This window comes from Ovis canadensis, chromosome 3 (genome assembly GCF_042477335.2).
Source record: "Ovis canadensis isolate MfBH-ARS-UI-01 breed Bighorn chromosome 3, ARS-UI_OviCan_v2, whole genome shotgun sequence".
Taxonomy (NCBI): domain Eukaryota; kingdom Metazoa; phylum Chordata; class Mammalia; order Artiodactyla; family Bovidae; genus Ovis; species Ovis canadensis.
In genome coordinates this window covers 215,867,796-215,885,405 of record NC_091247.1, presented here as the reverse complement: position 1 = coordinate 215,885,405, position 17,610 = coordinate 215,867,796, and the positions used below count along the sequence as shown (strand labels likewise).

The 17,610-nt window shown below is 48.3% G+C and overlaps 1 pseudogene; it reads left to right on the top strand.

Moving 5' to 3' along the window:
• Positions 1–16,741: 16,741 nt before the first annotated feature.
• Positions 16,742–17,146, top strand: LOC138438344 (coiled-coil-helix-coiled-coil-helix domain-containing protein 2 pseudogene; annotated as a pseudogene).
• Positions 17,147–17,610: the final 464 nt, after the last annotated feature.

Here is a 17,610-nt window from a genome sequence, read left to right as displayed (position 1 = left end):
TGGCGGGAGGTCGTACATGTGTGGGGACAGGAGGTATACAGAAAAACTCCATACCTTCTGCTTGATTTTGCTGTGGACCTAAAACTGCTCTTATAAATAGAATCTTTTTTAAATTGTTCAAAGAGAAAACCACAAAAACATCATTTAAAAAATATATGCATCCAGGATTTCCTGTTGGCCCAGTGGTTAAGACCCCAAGCTTCCAATGCAGGGGGCGTGAGTTCAGTCCCTGGTCAGGGAACTAAGATCTCACATGACTCTTGGCACAGCCAAAAAATAAAAATAAATAAAATAGCAACAAGAATAATAAGATATTTTTAAAATATATGCATCTGTGTTGTGAAAAAGATCTAAAAGATATAAACAAAATCAGAAAACAGTGGTTACCTCTAAGGGCACCTTTCTCAAACATGTATACAAATTACCTGAGGACATTGTTGAAAGTGTTAGAAATCATATTCTAATTTAGTAGGTCTGGAGTGGGGCCTAAGATTTTGTGTCTTGCACAAACTCCCAGGCAGTGATAACTGGAACCAGCTCATCGTGGCTCGCAAGAGCCGATTGCTACACTTTTAAGAATTTTGTGAATCTGTTAGTAAGTAGTCATAATTAAATGAATGTTATTTAAAGCAGAGGTAACAAATACTGGAAACATCATTTCATAATTATTCTGCATTTTGCCATTATCTATACTCTTTTTTGGGCTTCCCAGGTGGCTCAACTGGTAAAGAATCTGCCTGCAATGTAGGAGACCCCGGTTCAATTCCTGGGTTGGGAAGATCTCCTGGAAAAGAAATAGGCTACCCACTCTAGTATTCTTGCTTCCCTGGTAGCTCAGACAGTAAAGAATTCACCTGCAATGTGGGAGACCCGAGTTCAGTCTCTGGGTTGGGAAAATCCCCTGGAGGAGGGCATGACAACCCACTCCAGTATTCTTGCCTGAGGAATCCCCACGGACAGAGGAGCCTGGCGGGCTACAGTCCATTGAGTCACAAACAGTTGGACATGACTGAGTGACTGAGCATAGCACATACTCTTTTTTTAAGTACTAGCAACATTTTATTTTATTTTTTATTGGAGTATAATTGTCTTTACAATGTTGTGTTAGTTGGAGCTGTACATTGTTGTTCAGCTGCTAAGTCCTGTCCGACTCTTTGTGACCTCATGCACTGCCACACGATAGGCTGCCCTGTCCATCACTATCTCCCCGAGTTTCCTAAAATTCATGTTCATTGAGTTAGTGATGCTATCTAACCATCTCATCCTCTGTCATCCCCTTCTCCTCCTGCCTTCAATCTTTCCCGGAATCAGGGTCTTTTCCAATGAGTCAGTTCTTCTCATCAGGTGGCCAAAGTGTCAGAGTTTCAACTTCAGCATCAGTCTTTCCAATGAATATTCAGGTTGATCTCCTTTAGGATTGACTGGTGTGATCTCCTTGCAGTCCAAGGGACTCTCAAGAGTCTTCTCCAACAGCACAGTTCAAAAGCATCAATTCTTTGGTGCTAAAGTAGTAGGTACATATCAACATATATCTGTACAGAGGGAATTCTATGCAGCGGTGAGGTGCTGCACAACTCTTTCCAATTTTGCAGCCAGTGACACTGAGACCACGGGTTAACAGAAACTGGTGACTAGCAGAAATTCTTGAGCTTGTCTTACAGAACAGCAGGTAAGGGAACAGCTTGTTAAAATCCTTCCGTTTGTAACCTGACTTTACTGATTAAGCTCGATTTAATTGTGTTTTCTTTCTTTAATTGCCTACCCTCCAAGTTTCACATAGCCTAGATAACTATATCGCTAGACTCCTTAACCACCCTTATTAGACAGTACCTCTGACGTATGGGTTGTTATAGTAACGGAAACTTAGGTTGTTTTTCAGAAACTCGGAGTCAGTTCTTGTCCAGTTCAAGACGGCTGAGACTGGTTGGGACCACTGACCCCACTGACCCTAAAACTGGACTAGCACAAATGTCCAGTGAATGACATATTGATGTCAGAAGGCTGAAAACTCCACCCTCAGATCATGCTAAAGCACCTCCCCTTTTGAACATGCATCCCATGGAGAAGCACATAACCCAGATACACCTACTTTTTTTTGTTGTTCGGTCACTAAGTCACGTCCAGTTCATTGCGACCCCATGAACTGTGTTGCCCACCAGGCTCCTCTGTTCATGGGATTCTCCAGGCAAGAACACTAAAGTAGGTTGCCATTTCCTCCTCTACGAGATCTTCCCAATCCAGGGATCAAATCCTTGCCTCCTGTGTCTCCTGCATGGGCAGGTGTCTTCTTTACCAATGAGCCACCAGGGAAGCCCATATTTGCCTATACAGAATACCAAATACCCTACCTTTTCCCTAACTTCAATCCCCTTTCCCCAACACCTAAGATCATGCTGCTTCTTTATTCCATAAATATCCCAAGCCGCTCACCTTTGGGGAGGCGGATCTGAGACTTATTCTCCTGGCTTGGCTACCTTGAGAATAAACTCCTTCTCTGCTATCAACCCCTATGTCTCGGTGCTTGGTTTGCAGAGAGTCAGGTAAACAAACCTGGTTTCAGTAACATCACATCAGTAGCAAGAAAATGCAGCCTTGGTGGACGCTGTGAAAGCCAGCTGTTAATCTTTTAACAGCTCACCATGCTCAGAGAGCAGAATCATAGAACAGGGCTGCTACGAACATTAGATCCTTAGCCTGTTAGTGGCTGCTGCTGCTGCTGCTAAGTCGCTTCAGTCGTGTCCGACTCTGTGCGACCCCATAGACGGCAGCCCACCAGGCTCCCCGGTCCCTGGGATTCTCCAGGCAAAAACACTGGAGTGGGTTGCCATTTCCTTCTCCAATGCATAAAAGTGAAAAGTGAAAGTGAAGTCACTCAGTCGTGTCTAACTCTTAGCGACCCCATGGACTGCAGCCCACAGGCTCCTCCGCCCGTGGGATTTTCCAAGCAAGAGTACTGGAGTGGGGTGCCATTGCCTTCTCTGCTGTTAGTAGCAGGTAGTGATTAACAGGGCTTCCCTGGAGGCTCAGATGGTAAAGAATCTGCCTGCAATGCAGGAAACCAGGGTTCAGTCTCTGGGTTGGGAAAATCCCCTGGAGAACAGAATGGCTTCCCACTCTAGTATTCTTGCCTGGAGAATTCCATGGACAGAGGAGCCTCTGGGGTTGCAAAGAGTAGGACACGACTGAGTGATTTTCACTTCACTTCTTCCAGGTCTATGAACGAACTAATGGGTGCTATAAAGAAAAACCAAGAAGCTTCCATTGGGAAACACAGGATGCCCCACTTCCTTTCCATGGGAGCTGGAAATAAACGCGCCAGGCAGGCGTGAATGCACTCCTGGGGGCCCCTAGCAGGGGAAGCCCAGGACTGGTCCTCGCCCTCTCCCCGACTTCATTTCCTGCATGATTTTGGTTCCCGTATCTGGAAGCCAGTATTTATTTAACTCCTGCCCCGGAGTTCAACAAGAAAAGCCCAAGGCAACCCAAAGTACTGGCCAAGTAAACAAATGACCAGGCCTGGAAGCAGACAGCGGGCGCCCAGCAGACTCCGGGACTCAGCGCCAGTCACATGGAAAAAGCAGTGCTCAAGGTCCCACCCCTCTGGCCCCGCCCACCACTACCCCTGCCTCCTGCCCCTCCCCCGCTGCCGGCACCCTCTCTCCCTCCTTCCCCTGCCTTACTCCTCTGACCACCAGGCAAAGTTCCATTAGAATTGGCTCTTCCTCCAGCCCCTGTCTGCCTGCTCCCTCCCTCCCACCTGCTCTTTCCATCCCACCCTCCAAGGCTCAGATCCACCTTGCCTTCCCTGAACCCCAGGCAGAGGCTACTCTGTTCTGCTATTATTGCTACCCATCCATCAGTACTCTCTACGCCCCATCCAGGGAGCCTCAGCTGAGTCCTACTGTGTGCTGGCATTATTGCAGGTGATGGAGACCCTAAGAGTCAGACAGACCATTCCAAGAGCTTACACTTGGTGAGGGAGGAAGCTGATGAACAAGTGTTTATATCCCCCTAACATTCATATGTGTGCGTGCTCAGTCATGTCCAACTCTTTGCGACCCCATAGACTGTAACCGTCCAGGCACCTCTGTCCGTGCAATTCTCCAGGCAAGAACACCTTGGCGTTGCCATTTCCTTCTGCAGAGGATCGTCCTAACTCAGGGATCAAACCCAAGCCTCCTGCATTGGCAGGCATGTTCTTTATCACTGTGCCACCTGGGAAACCCCAACATTCATATGGTAAACCCTTATTTTTACCTGGTAAAACCCCAGGTAATGGTGTTTGGAGGTGGAGCCTTTGAGAGGTAATTAGAACTAGAATGGGTCACAGGGTGGGGCCCTCATGATGGGATTAGTGCCCTGATAAAAAGTGGAGGAGTTGGGAGATTTCTTGGCCTGCCTGCTACCAAGAAGGCCCTGTGAGGGTCCAATGAGAATTGAGGAAGAAGGCTGAATCTCCCAGCACCTTGACCCTGGACTCCCAGCCTCCAATACTATGAGAAATAAATGTCTGTTGTTTAAGCTACCCAGTCTGTGAGCATTTGTTAGAGCAGCCCAAGCTGATGAAGACACAGGGGAACAAGCTTAACTCAAATGGTGATAGCACTAGCAAGAGGACACAGGATAAGGGAAGCAAGCGATGGGGGCGAGGGGTATTTATGGACGGTAGTCAGGAGGGCCTCTCTGAGGAGGCAACTTGAGAGCAGAGGCCTGCACAAGGCTGAGTCAAAGAATATCTGCCTGCGTGCTAAGTCGCTTCAGTCTGTCCGACTCTGTGCGACACTATGGACTGCAGCCCGCCAGGCTCCTCTGTCCATGGGGACTCTCCAGACAGGAATATACTAGGGTGGGTTGCCATTTCCTCCTCCAGGGAATCTTCCCAGCGCAGGGATTGAACCTGCATTCCTTACATCCCTGCATTGGCAGGCAGGTTCCTTACACCACTGTTGCCACCTGGGAAGCCCTTAGGTGCCCTTTAGGGAGTTTCTTTTATTATTCCTTTTTTTTTTTTTAAGTGAGGGTCATTTTAAACAACAAAATCACCAACAGAAAGCACAAACGTGAGAAAGACGTGGCACGAAGCAGACCACGAAGAGGGGAAACAAGGAGACTGAGCGTCTCCTTATTCAGCTGGGAATGTGACTTTCTGACAGCTCACACTAGTCACCGCTCGGCACACATGCTCCAAAGACCTCAAAGTACTTTGAGTACGGATTCAAGGGTTACAAGTAGGCAAGTTTGAAAATCAAGAATCCGCCAATAGTGAAGATCAGCCGTTGGATTAGAAGCGTTGGATGACTAGTTACCTCGTAAGCCTGCTGAAATGGATGTTGCTGTTTCCACTTTATAGATGAGGAAAGGGAGTGCCTGAGAGGCTGAAGATCCGGACGGGTCACAGAGTGGGTCAGCACTGGTGTCAGGACTTGAACCCACCTGCACGCCTGGCTTAACCCTTTCTTTGCCGCTCAGATCCGGGACCGCAGCTCTTCCCATACTGCATCTGCAGGGGCTCGTGCAGGCCAGCCCCACGCACACAAACAGCATCTCCTGTGTCTACACCGGAGCTTCCTTTCCCAAACCTCTTTGACTGGGCTGGCCAGAGACCCCTGAGGAACAAAGAGGTTTCCCAGCTTCCTGCCAGGCTGGGGCATTCCTCACTCTGGTGGCAGCATCCCACCATGCCCCCACACCAGGCCTTCTCTCCCCCTCTGCTCCAGCACCTCCCACCCAGCACCAGACACCAAGGCAACCTGACAAAAGGGGGCAAGTAGCTGATCGTGGGTCCTGGTGCCCACACCCCGCTGGATCTCCAGTAAACCTGGTGTCCACCAGGAACAGACAGGTCACCCTGCCTCCCTCCCAGGCCCAGAAGTCTCTGAGTGGGCCTGCGATTGGCTCTGTAAACTGAAAATGTACCATTCTGCAGCCATTTGCATCTCTGTTCACATGTTAGCAGGGGTCAGTAAACTAGGTCCTGAAGGCCCAGTCCAGCCAGTGGCCTGTCTGTGCACAGCTCACCAGCTGAGAAAGGTTTGTACATCTGTAAGGATGGAAGGAAGAGACAAGAAGGAGGAGGACAGAAGACTCTATGTCACCCACAAAGCCTAAAATAGTTACTTTTTCCAGAAAAAGGTGCCCACCTCTGACCAGGATTGACCCCACTGTGGGGGCCAATCCCCCACACACAGAAGGTCACACAGGGGTCCCTGGTGTGTGACCTTGGGTGTGTTATTTAACTTCTGGAAAGCTCTGTCTCTCCATCTGTAAAATCAAGGCAGGAACAGCACCCATGCCCCAGGACTGTAGAATGAAAACAGTTGTTCAATTCAGCTCAGTTGCTCAGTCGTGTCCGACTCTTTGCGACCCCATGAATCGCAGCACGCCAACTCCCAGAGTTCACTCAGACTCACATCCATCGAGTACGTGATGCCACCCAGCTATCTCATCCTCGGTCGTCCCCTTCTCCTCCTGCTCCCAATCCCTCCCAGCATCAGAGTCTTTTCCAATGAGTCAACTCTTCCCATGAGGTGGCCAAAGTACTGGAGCTTCAGCTTTAGCATCAGTCTTTCCAAAGAAATCCCAGGGCTGATCTCCTTCAGAATGGACCGGTTGGATCTCCTTGCAGTCCAAGGGACTCTCAAGAGTCTTCTCCCAACACTGCAGTTCAAAAGCATCAATTCTTCAGTGCACAGCCTTCTTCATAGTCCAACTCTCACATCCATACATGACCACAGGAAAAACCATAGCCTTGACTAGACGGACCTTAGTCGGCAAAGTATAGAGTACATTATGCAGAGTACATCATGCGAAATGCCAGGCTAGATGAAGCACAAGCTGGAATCAAGATTTCCAGGAGAAATATCAATAACCTCAGATATGCAGATGATACCACACTTAAGCAGAGAGCAAAGAGGAACTAAAGAGCCTCTTGGTGAAAGTGAAAAAGGAGACTGAAAAGTTGGTTTAAAACTCAACATTCAGGAAACTAAGATCATGGCATCCCATCTTATCACTTCATGGCAAATAGATGGGGAAACAATGGAAACAGTGAGAAACTGTATTTTCAGTTCAGTCATTCGCTCAGTCATGTCCTGACTCTTTGCAACCCCATGAACCACAGCACACCAGGCCTCCCTGTCCATCACCAACTCCCAAAGTTCACCCAAACCCCTGTCCATTGAGTTGGTGATGCCATCCAACCATCTCATCCTCTGTCATCCGCTTCTCCTCCTGCCCTCAATCTTTCTCAGCATCAGGATCTTTTCAAATGAGTCAGCTCTTTGCATCAGGTGGCCAAAGTATTAGAGTTTCAACTTCAACAACAGTCCTTCCAATGAACACCCAGGACTGATCTCCTTTAGGATGGACTGGTTGGATCTCCTTGCAGTCCAAGGGACTCTCAAGAGTCTTCTCCATGGGCCTTCCATCGTGGTCCAGTGGCTAAGACTCTCTGCTCCCAAAGCAGGGGCCCCGAGTTCAATCCCTGGTCAGGGAACTAGATCCCACATGCTGCAAATAAGATCTGGTGCAGCCAAATAAATGATTAATTAAAAAAAAAAAAAGAGTCTTCTCCAACACCTTCAAAAGCATCAATTCTTCAGGGCTTAGCTTTCTTTATAGTCCAGCTCTCACATCCATACATGACCACTGGAAAAACCATAGCCTTGACTAGATGGACCTTTGTTGGCAAGGTAATGTCTCTGCTTTTTCATATGCTGTTTAGGTTGGTCATAACTCTTCCTTCCAAGGAGTAAGCGTCTTTTAATTTCATGGCTGCAATCACCATCTGCAGTGATTTTGGAGCCCAGAAAAATAACGCTGGCCACTGTTTCCACTGTTTCCCCATCTATTTGCCATGAAGTGATGGGACCAGATGCCATGATCTTAGTTTTCTGAATGTTGAGCTTTAAGCCAACTTTTTCACTCTCCTCTTTCACTTTCATCAATAAGCTCTTTAGTTCTTCTTCACTTTCTGCCATAAGGATGGTGTCATCTGCATATCTGAAGTTATTGATATTTCTCCCAGCAATCTTGATTCCCGCTTGTGCTTCTTCCAGCCCAGTGCTTCTCATGATGTACTCTGCATAGAAGTTAAATAAGCAGGGTGACAATAAACAGCTTTGATGTGTTCCTTTTCCTATTGGGGGGCTTCAAAATCACTGCTAATGGTAACTGCAGCCATGAAATTAAAAGACGCTTATTCCCTGGCAGAAAAGTTATGACCAACCTAGACAGCATATTAAAAAGCAGAGACATTACTTCGCCAACATAAGTCTGTCTAGTCAAAGCTATGGTTTTTCCAGTAGTCATGTATGGATGTGAGAGTTGGACCACAAAGAAAGCTGAGCACTGAAGAATTGATGCTTTTGAACTGTGGTGTTGGGGAAGACTCTTGAGAGTCCCTTGGACTGCAAGGAGATCCAATCAGTCAATCCTAAAGGAAATCAGTCTTGAATATTCATTGGACGGACTGATACTGAAGTTGAAACTCCAATACTTTGGCCACCTGATGGGAAGAACTGACTCATCTGAAAAGACCCTGCTGCTGGTAAAGATTGAAGTCAAGAGGAGAAGGGGACAACAGAGGATGAGATGGTTGGATGGCATCACCGACTCAACAGACATGAACTTGAGCAAGCTCCGGGTGTTGGTGATATACAGGGAAGCCTGATGTGCTGTTGTTCATGCGGTCGCAAAGAGTCAGACAGGACTGAACTGACTGAACAAACTGTGAACAATGCCGGGATTCATGGCCTCCGGAGGAGAGGAATTCAATCCAGGGCCAGTGATGAGGCTTGATCTCTCAGAGTGTTTTGGGTAATAAAGGTTTATTAAATTATAAAGGAGATAGGGGAAGTTTCTGACATAGACATCAGAAAGGGACAGAAAGAGTGCCCTCTTGCTAGGTTTTAGCAAGGAGTTATATATCTATTGGTGGTTGAGTCGCTAAGTTGTGTCCAACTCTTGCAACCCCGTAGACAGAGGAGCCTGACAGGTTACATTTCATGGGATTCTCCAGGCAAGAATACTGCAGTGGGTTGCCTATTAGCAAGCTGCTAATTAGAGACAGGAAATGTCTCAAAACTGAGAATTGCATCAGGCCCCTCACCCACAACTGACACCAGGTGAGTCATCCCCAGGCCATAAAACAATTGACTTGAATCTTGAAGAAAGGCAGATTTCCTGGCTAATACATAGTTCATTAACATAGCTTAAGAAAACATATCCATAAGAAAAACACAGTGGTTAGCTGAAGATTTGAGATAAAGCTAAATTCAGGTGGAACCAGGTGTTCCATGACAACACAGGATTAGAAAAGGAAAAAAAAAAATGTCTACCACTTGCAGTTTTATTTCCTCCTGCCGCTTGGGGACCTCTGGCCTCCCTACTGAGGACATTAACATTCTCAAAGCCAAAGGAGACAGGATGACTAAATGTAATGTGGGGTCCAAGATGAGATCCTGTAACAGAAAAGGAACATTAGATTAAAAAAAAAAAAAGAGGTCTTAGGACTTCCCTGCAGTCCAGCGGTTAAAATTCCAAGCTTCCAGTTCAGGGGATGCAGGTTTGATCACTGGTCAAGGAACTAAGATGCCAAGTGCCACAAGATACGGCCAAAAATAAATAAGTAGATAAAGTTGGCTTAAAGCTCAACATTCAGAAAACTAAGATCATGGCATCTGGTCCCATCACTTCATGGGAAATAGATGGGGAAACAGTAGAAACAGTGTCAGACTTTATTTTTCTGGGCTCCAAAATCACTGCAGATGGTGACTGCAGCCATGAAATTAAAAGACGCTTACTCCTTGGAAGAAAAGTTATGACCAACCTAGATAGTATATTCAAAAGCAGAGACATTACTTTGGGGACTAAGGTCCGTCTAGTCAAGGCTATGGTATTTCCTGTGGTCATGTATGGATGTGAGAGTTGGACTGTGAAGAAGGCTGAGCGCCGAAGAATTGATGCTGTTGAACTGTGGTGTTGGAGAAGACTCTTGAGAGTCCCTTGGACTGCAAGGAGATCCAACCAGTCCATTCTGAAGGAGATCAACCCTGGGATTTCTTTGGAAGGACTGATGCTAAAGCTGAAGCTCCAGTACTTTGGCCACCTCATGGGAAGAGTTGACTCATTGGAAAAGACTCTGATGCTGGGAGGGATTGGGGGCAGGAGGAGAAGGGGACGACCCAGGATGAGATGGCTGGGTGGCATCACGGACTCGATGGATGTGAGTCTGCGTGAACTCCGGGAGTTGGTGATGGACAGGGAGGCCTGGCGTGCTGCGATTCATGGGGTCGCAAAGAGTCGGACACGACTGAGCGACTGAACTGATACTGAAACACACCAAGCGAAGGACAGTTAGGTGTCCCATAGTCTCCTCCGGGACACCACTTGAGCCCTCACACCTGCCCCTCTAGCATCTTCCCTTCCATACTAAGCTCCCACATCCTGTGTGGCCAAAAATAAAATAAAAAATTAAATTAAACTGAAAAAGTAAAATGCAGATTATTTGGTAGAAAAAAATGATCGCATGAAAAAAGTAAAGTTTAAAAAATAACAATAAAAATAAAGAACTCTGAATAAACTATCCGAGAAGGAAATGGCAACCCACTCCAATATTCTTGCCTGGGATAGAGCTGACAATGTACTTATATGGCTTCATCAATAGCAACGTGTATATCACATTAACATAAGGTGTCAATAATCAGGGAAACTGGGTGTTGATTTTATCGGAATTCTCTGTACTATCTCTGTAGTATTCGCAGTAATTCTGCGAATCCAAAACTAAAAGTTTATTATAAAAAATGACTCATGAACTCTGTTTCATCTTCACTCACCTCTGAAGCACAAACTACCAGACTTAACTAGAGGACAGGGCAATGGGCAGCTGAGAACACAGGCTCTTGCCTCAGATGCATGAACTCTGAGAACTGGCTCTGCCACTCACCGCTGCTGTGTCCTGGGGTGGGGGTGGGGGGCTGGTTACTGAACCCCTCTATGCTCTGTTTCCTTCATATTTATGAGAAGGGCTGATAAAGAAAGCTGAGTGCCGAAGAAGAATTGATGCTTTTGAACTGTGGTATTGGAGAAGGCTCTTAAGCGTCCCTTGGATTGCAAGGAGATCCAAACAATCCATCCTAAAGGACATCAGTCCTGAATATTCACTGGAAGGACTGATGCTGAAGCTGAAAGTCCAATACTTTGGCCACCTGATGCAAAGAACTGACTCATTTGGAAAGACCCGGATGCTGGGAAAAATTGAAGGCAGGAGGAGAAGGATGACAAAGGATGGGATGGTTGGATGGCATCACCAACTCAAAGGACATGAGTTTGAGTAAACTCCAGGAGTTGGTGATGAACAGGGAGGCCTGGCATGCTGCAGTTCATGAGGTCGCAAAGAGTTGGACACCACTGAGCAACTGAACTGAGCTGATAACTAGGGCATCTATTTCATGAAACTGTTGGTTAGTGTATAAAGCTCTTAAGCAGTATCTAAGTCAAAAAACATTCCCTGTGCTGTTGATCTGCTGTGTGGCCAAGATCTAAGGACTTCTGGAGCATGGCTGCCAGTCATGGGGAGAGCTGGGTGGCTGGAAGCCTCTTCCATTGAAGGAGGAAACAGACAGAACAGGCTCCATCTTGAAAGCAGGACTCCATCTTGGGCCGGACTGTGGACTTTGAGCTATATGCCCAGTATCTATGGAAACGACAGACCAACTGAAAAACCAGACCCCCCAGATGGAAGTACCCCAGGGCTCATACCTAGACTCTCCATTGCCTAAAAGAGTACCCTAATTATCTATGGAATCAAATAGTTCTATTATGCTTATTGGGGTATGACCCCAGGCCTACTGATAATTGTCCACTGTTAACTACCTAGGCTTAAGGCATATGAATCACAGGTTAACTTCGATTGTATCTTTCTCTTCCTTTGTTCAGACTAGTTTCAGGGAATTTGGGGAGGTGGGTTTGGGCACGTACACTTAGGGTATATAACGTTTTCACAAATGCTGATTGGGGTCCTTGGCTAAGAGCAGACCCTGCCTTGGGCCCGCTGATGTAATAAGCTGCACTTCACTATCTGCATTGTCCTTCTGAGTGAGTTTGTTTCCTGGAATGTGTGGCTACAACACCATGAAGAGGATGGAGTCCAGAGGAGGGGGAGGAAGGAGGGTCTGGAAGACCTCTCATAAGTGACCACACTGTGGGCCTCCTTGGAATGCGGGGAAGTACATACAGGGTGTTGCTGCGTCTACAAAAAGGCTACAAAAGCATCCTGAGCACAATGGCCGGAAGAGCCACTCAGGGCGCAGGTCCAGTAAAACACACAGCGATTGTGCCTTCCCTTCAGGTCCCCCCTCCCCTAGGACCCATCACGGTACTACCATCAAAGAAACGGCAGGGAACCTGGGCCTCCAGCGCCCCCAGCAGCCAGTCTACAGCAGCAAGGCCACCTCAGAGTGGCCAGGCCAGCAGGGCCCTGAGCTCACCCCTTGGCGTTTCTGGGCCATGTCTGTCCATGAGCAACACTGAGGGGCACTTGCTGTTCAGACCAGAGTGGAGTGGGAGGTGGGGACAGAGGTCTGCGCTGGGCCAGTTACGGTGTGCCTGCAACACTTCGCACCCTGGGAATCAAAGGTTCCAGGTACATGAAGGGGCTGGGGGAGCCCTCCAGCCCCCAAGCTTTCTGACTCCCTAAGAAGCAGCAAGGGTGCTGGGAGACTCTGTGTGCTCTTGAGCAAACTTGTACACAGAACATGCTGGTTCCTGCAGGTGAAGGTTGTGGCCCCATTTGAATGATGTGGAAACTGAGACCCAAGGGCTGAACTGACCTCAAGTCACCAGCAGGTCCGTGACAGAGCTGGTCCCAGGCCAGTACTTATTCCTCATCTTAGAGCCAAGAGGCTTCACCGCTGGCCTCAACTGAGCCCGGACACTAGACTCCTGCATCCACGTCTGCCTGGGCTGGACGCTTCATCTCTGAGCCTCTGTCTTCCTTCACCGTATGGAGAGAATAAGCACAAAGAACGGTCAGTCTCTTTGAGGGACTTTGGCAAGTCTCTGTGGTTCTACAAAGCAAACAAAACCATCTCAGCTTCTGCCCTCAAGGAGAGTAAAATATTAGGATAACTAAAGTTTGTTTTACAAACAGGGGTTTTACTCACAATGCTCTGGTTGAATACCATCATGCTTTCTACCTGAGGCGCCATCCCCCAGGAAAGCTAGAAGATGAGACAGAATTTGACGGTGACCATCACTTCATGTAGGACTTTCTCAGCTGCAAGTGACCAAAACCTAAATAAATAAAGGAGAGACCGAAACCAAATGGGAGCTCGCTTAAGTGAAATCCAGGAGTCTGGCTGGGCTGCCTTCCGGTGCAGGCTGCCCGGGGGCTTATGCTCCTCAAAGGCCTGGTTTCTCTCCATTTCTCAGCTGCCGTCCCCTCAGGCCACCTGTGATGATAACAAGGCGTGACAGTGGTCCCAGTGTTTAATGCATCCAGGTTCAAGCCCATCAGGGAAGAAACCCTGTGTCTCCCCCCTGGAAGCCTCTGCTGAAGTCTCTCTGCTCTACTTGAAGCCCAACCCCACTGCCCCAGACTCATTGCTGTGGTTTTGGTGAGCCAATGGAGCTTTGGTCAGTGGGGCTGAGTTATAGAGATGGGGCAATCTCACCCAAGGCAAAAGGGCAGGGGGTGGGGAGGGAGAATCTTGAAGGAAATTCAAGACACCATTTCATCCGAAGGAGGCTAGGGCTTACTGTTGCTGTTCAGCCACTGGGTTGCATCCGACTCTTTGTCACCCCTGGACTGCAGCGCACCAGGCTTCCCTGCCCTTCAGTCTCTCCCAGAGCTTGCTCGAACTCATGTCCATTGAAGCGGTGATGCCATTCAACCATTTCATCTTCTGTCGCCCCCTTCTCCTCCTGCTTTCAATCTCTCCCAGCATCAGGGTCTTTCCCAATGAGTCGGCTCTTTAAATCAGGTGGCCAAAGCATTGGAGCTTCTGTGCACATGTGTAAAAATGAATTAAACAGTCACTGACCTCATCTGAGTCCAGCGGTTTGTCTCTGATTCTCTGAACCTCCTCCATCAGATAACAATTTCTCCCTATCAGTATCTAAACCACAGTCTTGGAATTCCTTGGCAGTCCAGTGGCAAGGACTCTGCACTTCCAATGCAGGGGTCATGGGTTGGATCCCTGGTCAGCGAACTAAGATCCCACAAGCCTCTCAGTGCAACCAAAAATCAAAACAAACAAAAAACCATAATCTCCAAGGATACTTGAGTATTTTCAAGACAGGGGAAGCTGAGTAAAAACTTCACAATCCTAAACTAACATAACATCATAAAGCAACTATACTTCAATAAAAACATTTAATTTAAAATAAATTAAAAAATAAATACTTTTTTTTTTAACTTTACAGTCCTGAACTTGAATTGGAAATATACAGATTTTACACCTTGCTATGCAGCAATCATGGAGGCCTTTTTCTGGTGGCCCCTCCTCCATGCAGACTGGACCAGGTCCCTCACTCAGAGTATCTCCTCTCTTCGCACAGCACTACACAGAGCCCATCAGAGCCGCTGTGACCTTGTCCTAGGACTGTTTACTTGTCCATCTCCCTGTCCAGCTGTGAGCTGCCTGGGGACTGAGTTTACTCATCTCTCCATCCTTGACCCAATCGCACTATCAGGCACAAGGTCGCCACTTCAAAAGTCACTGAATCTATGAGTGATGAGGAGGAGACTTGTTTCCTTCTCATTCCCTACACTGTTTTGGGTCCACAACAGAGAAGCAGGGTGGGCAGAGGTAAGAGAAAGAGGGACACGTACTCCAGTATCCCCCCACGTTTTACTCTCCCAATCCAGTTCCAGGCTCAGACTCACAGACTAAGAGAAGACTTTCTTCTTGGCCTTTCTATTGCTGGACAAGTGCTAGGTGTGAGTTGTGTGAACCTGTTATCCATTGGGCTCCCTGCCCTGCCCCCAGGGCTCCAGGGCTATTCGGGCAGCCTCTGCAGGGCTTTCTCCAGAGTATTCCACATGACTCTCTACTGGGGGGTCTTGAGGGGGACTCTGCTGCCCCTGCTTATTATTATTTGCTGTTGTTCAGTCGTTAAGTCCTGTCTGATTCTTTGAGACCCCATGGACTGCAGCACACCAGGCTTCCCTGTCCTTCAGTCTCTCCCGCATTTGCTCAGATTCATGTCTATTCAGTTGGTGATGCTATCTAACCATCTCATCCTCTGCCGCCCACTTCTCCTTTTGCCTTTAGTCTTTCCCAGCATCAGGGTCTTTCTCAATGATTCAATTCTTCTCATCAGGTGGCCAAAGTATTGGAGCTTCAGCTTCAGCATCAGTCCTTCCAGTGAATATTCAGGACTGATTTCTTTTAGGATTGACTGCTTTGATCTCCTTGTAGTCTGAGGGACTCTCAAGAGTCTTCTTAGGCACCACAATTTGAAATTATAAGCACAGACTTTTGTCAGAGCCTCTTAATCAGCCCAAGGGGACGAAATTCATTCTTTCCTTCATATATTCACTCATTTACCAACGTGTGCTGAGCACCTCCAGGGTGCCAAGCACTGAGGACACAGAATCAAGTGAGCACAAAGGACCTACAGTCTAGTGCAGGTGATAAATACTGGAACAGGAAGCAATCCCTGTGATGAGATGGGGAGAAGGGGATGGAGAGGGGAAACAGGACAATAGATGAAGAAAGCCTGAAGCGGCAGAGTTCTCATAGGCAGCTCTCCCTCCCCTTCCAGCCTGAGCCCCAGAAATCAAGGGACCAGGAGAGGAGCATCAGCGGTCAGGAGGTCCCGCCTTTGTTTCCTGGGTTCGTCACACAGGCCCACAGGCTGGGGGCTTAGACACCAGGCATGGGTTCTCTCACTTTCTGGGGCCAGTAGTCTGAGATGGAGGTGAGGGTGGGCCGGCTCCTTCTTACCGGCAGAGGGCGAGGTGGGTGAGCAGGTTCTTATTTTGTTGACCCCTGGCCCCGTTGTACTCCTGACAGGGCCACTTCCCTAGTGTGTTTCCCAGCAGGCTGACTCATTGGACAGGAAGGGAAGGGCAGCAATGGCTGGCTGCTGACCAGGGACTCCTCACATCTGGACACGCCCAGCGCGACCTCCAGAGGAGTGCCCCAGCTCCACACACCAGCCCTCCCTACTCTATGTGTCCTGCCTGGCTAGCAGGCGGCCACCCACCCTCCAGGGGCCAGGGGGGGACCATGTGCTCCCCCCACTCTCCCTCCCTGGACAGTCTTTCATCCAAGGGCCCAGCTGTCCTGAGAGGCTTCTGATGTAGGTCACTCACTCATCCATATGCACTGAGCCTTCGTTTCCATTTCAGCAAATAAGTATTAGCACCCACATGGGCATGATCTAGGCCCTGGAAATGTAGTGGCAAACAGAAGGACCGGCCATGGTCCCCTTGAAGTTCACATTCAAGTGGATGGAGACAGAGACCAGAAAAATCAACATAACCCCACATCAGCTGCTGAGAAACGCAATGAGGGGACAACACAGGACAGCTGACAAGGATGCATGGGCTGGGCTGGACCACACGTCGAGGGGAGAAGCCGATAAAGGTCCTTTAGAGCAAGGCTCAGAGAAGGAAGTATCCTCAGGGAGGGGATCGAGGCTGAGGGAATAGCAAGACCAAGGCAGGAGGCACAGTGTGCCTGACAGTTTCAAGAAGCATCCTAGGTCGACGTCGCTTAGCAGTGCAGTCAAGATGCCTCGTGGAAGCCGAGGCCGCACTTTCTGCGTGGCCCCTCCTGCCAGCCACGCTCCACCGGCAGCCATTGGCTCCCCTGCTGCTGCTCCCCAGCAGCCAGGTCTGATGGCCCAGATGGCAACCGCTGCTGCCGGCGTGGCTGTGGGTTCTGCAGTCGGCCACGCTCTGGGACACGCCATCACTGGGGGCTTCAGCGGAGGAAGCAGTGCCGAACCCTCAAGTCCTGACATCGCTTACCAGGAGCCTCAGGGAACCCAGCTGGCGCAACTCCTACAGAATGGCCCCTGCTTCTATGAGGTGAAACACTTTTTGGAGTGTGCCCAGAGCCAGGGTGACCTTAAACTTCATGAGGGTTTCAGCGAAGTGCTGAAACAGTGCAGACTGGCCAACGGATTAGCTTAATCAAGAAGTCCCAATTGAAGACATGAAAAATCACCTCTCGTGACCATGTTGATTTAGCATTTAAAGTATAATCAGTAGCGAAGATGTGAAGTGTAAGACCACCCGTTAAACCTCTCCTTAATCATTAATAGGTTTTATGCTTCACAACTGTAGTGGAAGAGGGCATTGTCACTATATAGAAGTTCATTGAGATGGTATTGAGTTTGGGATTGGGCAGAAGAGGCGGTTGTGGCCTCTTAAGTGTGCTTTTCTCATGTTATTGTTTGTGAATTGATTAGAATAAAATGATGTTCTTTCTAAAAAAAAAAAAAAGAAGAAGCATCCTAGAGTCTGGGGCATATGTTTTGGGGAAGGGAGAGAAGGGACCAGACACACCATGTGGTATGGGCATGGCATTGTATATCGCAGGCCCTGAGGAATTGGGGTTTTACCCTGAGGGACTGGAAATGTTAAAGGCTGAGAAC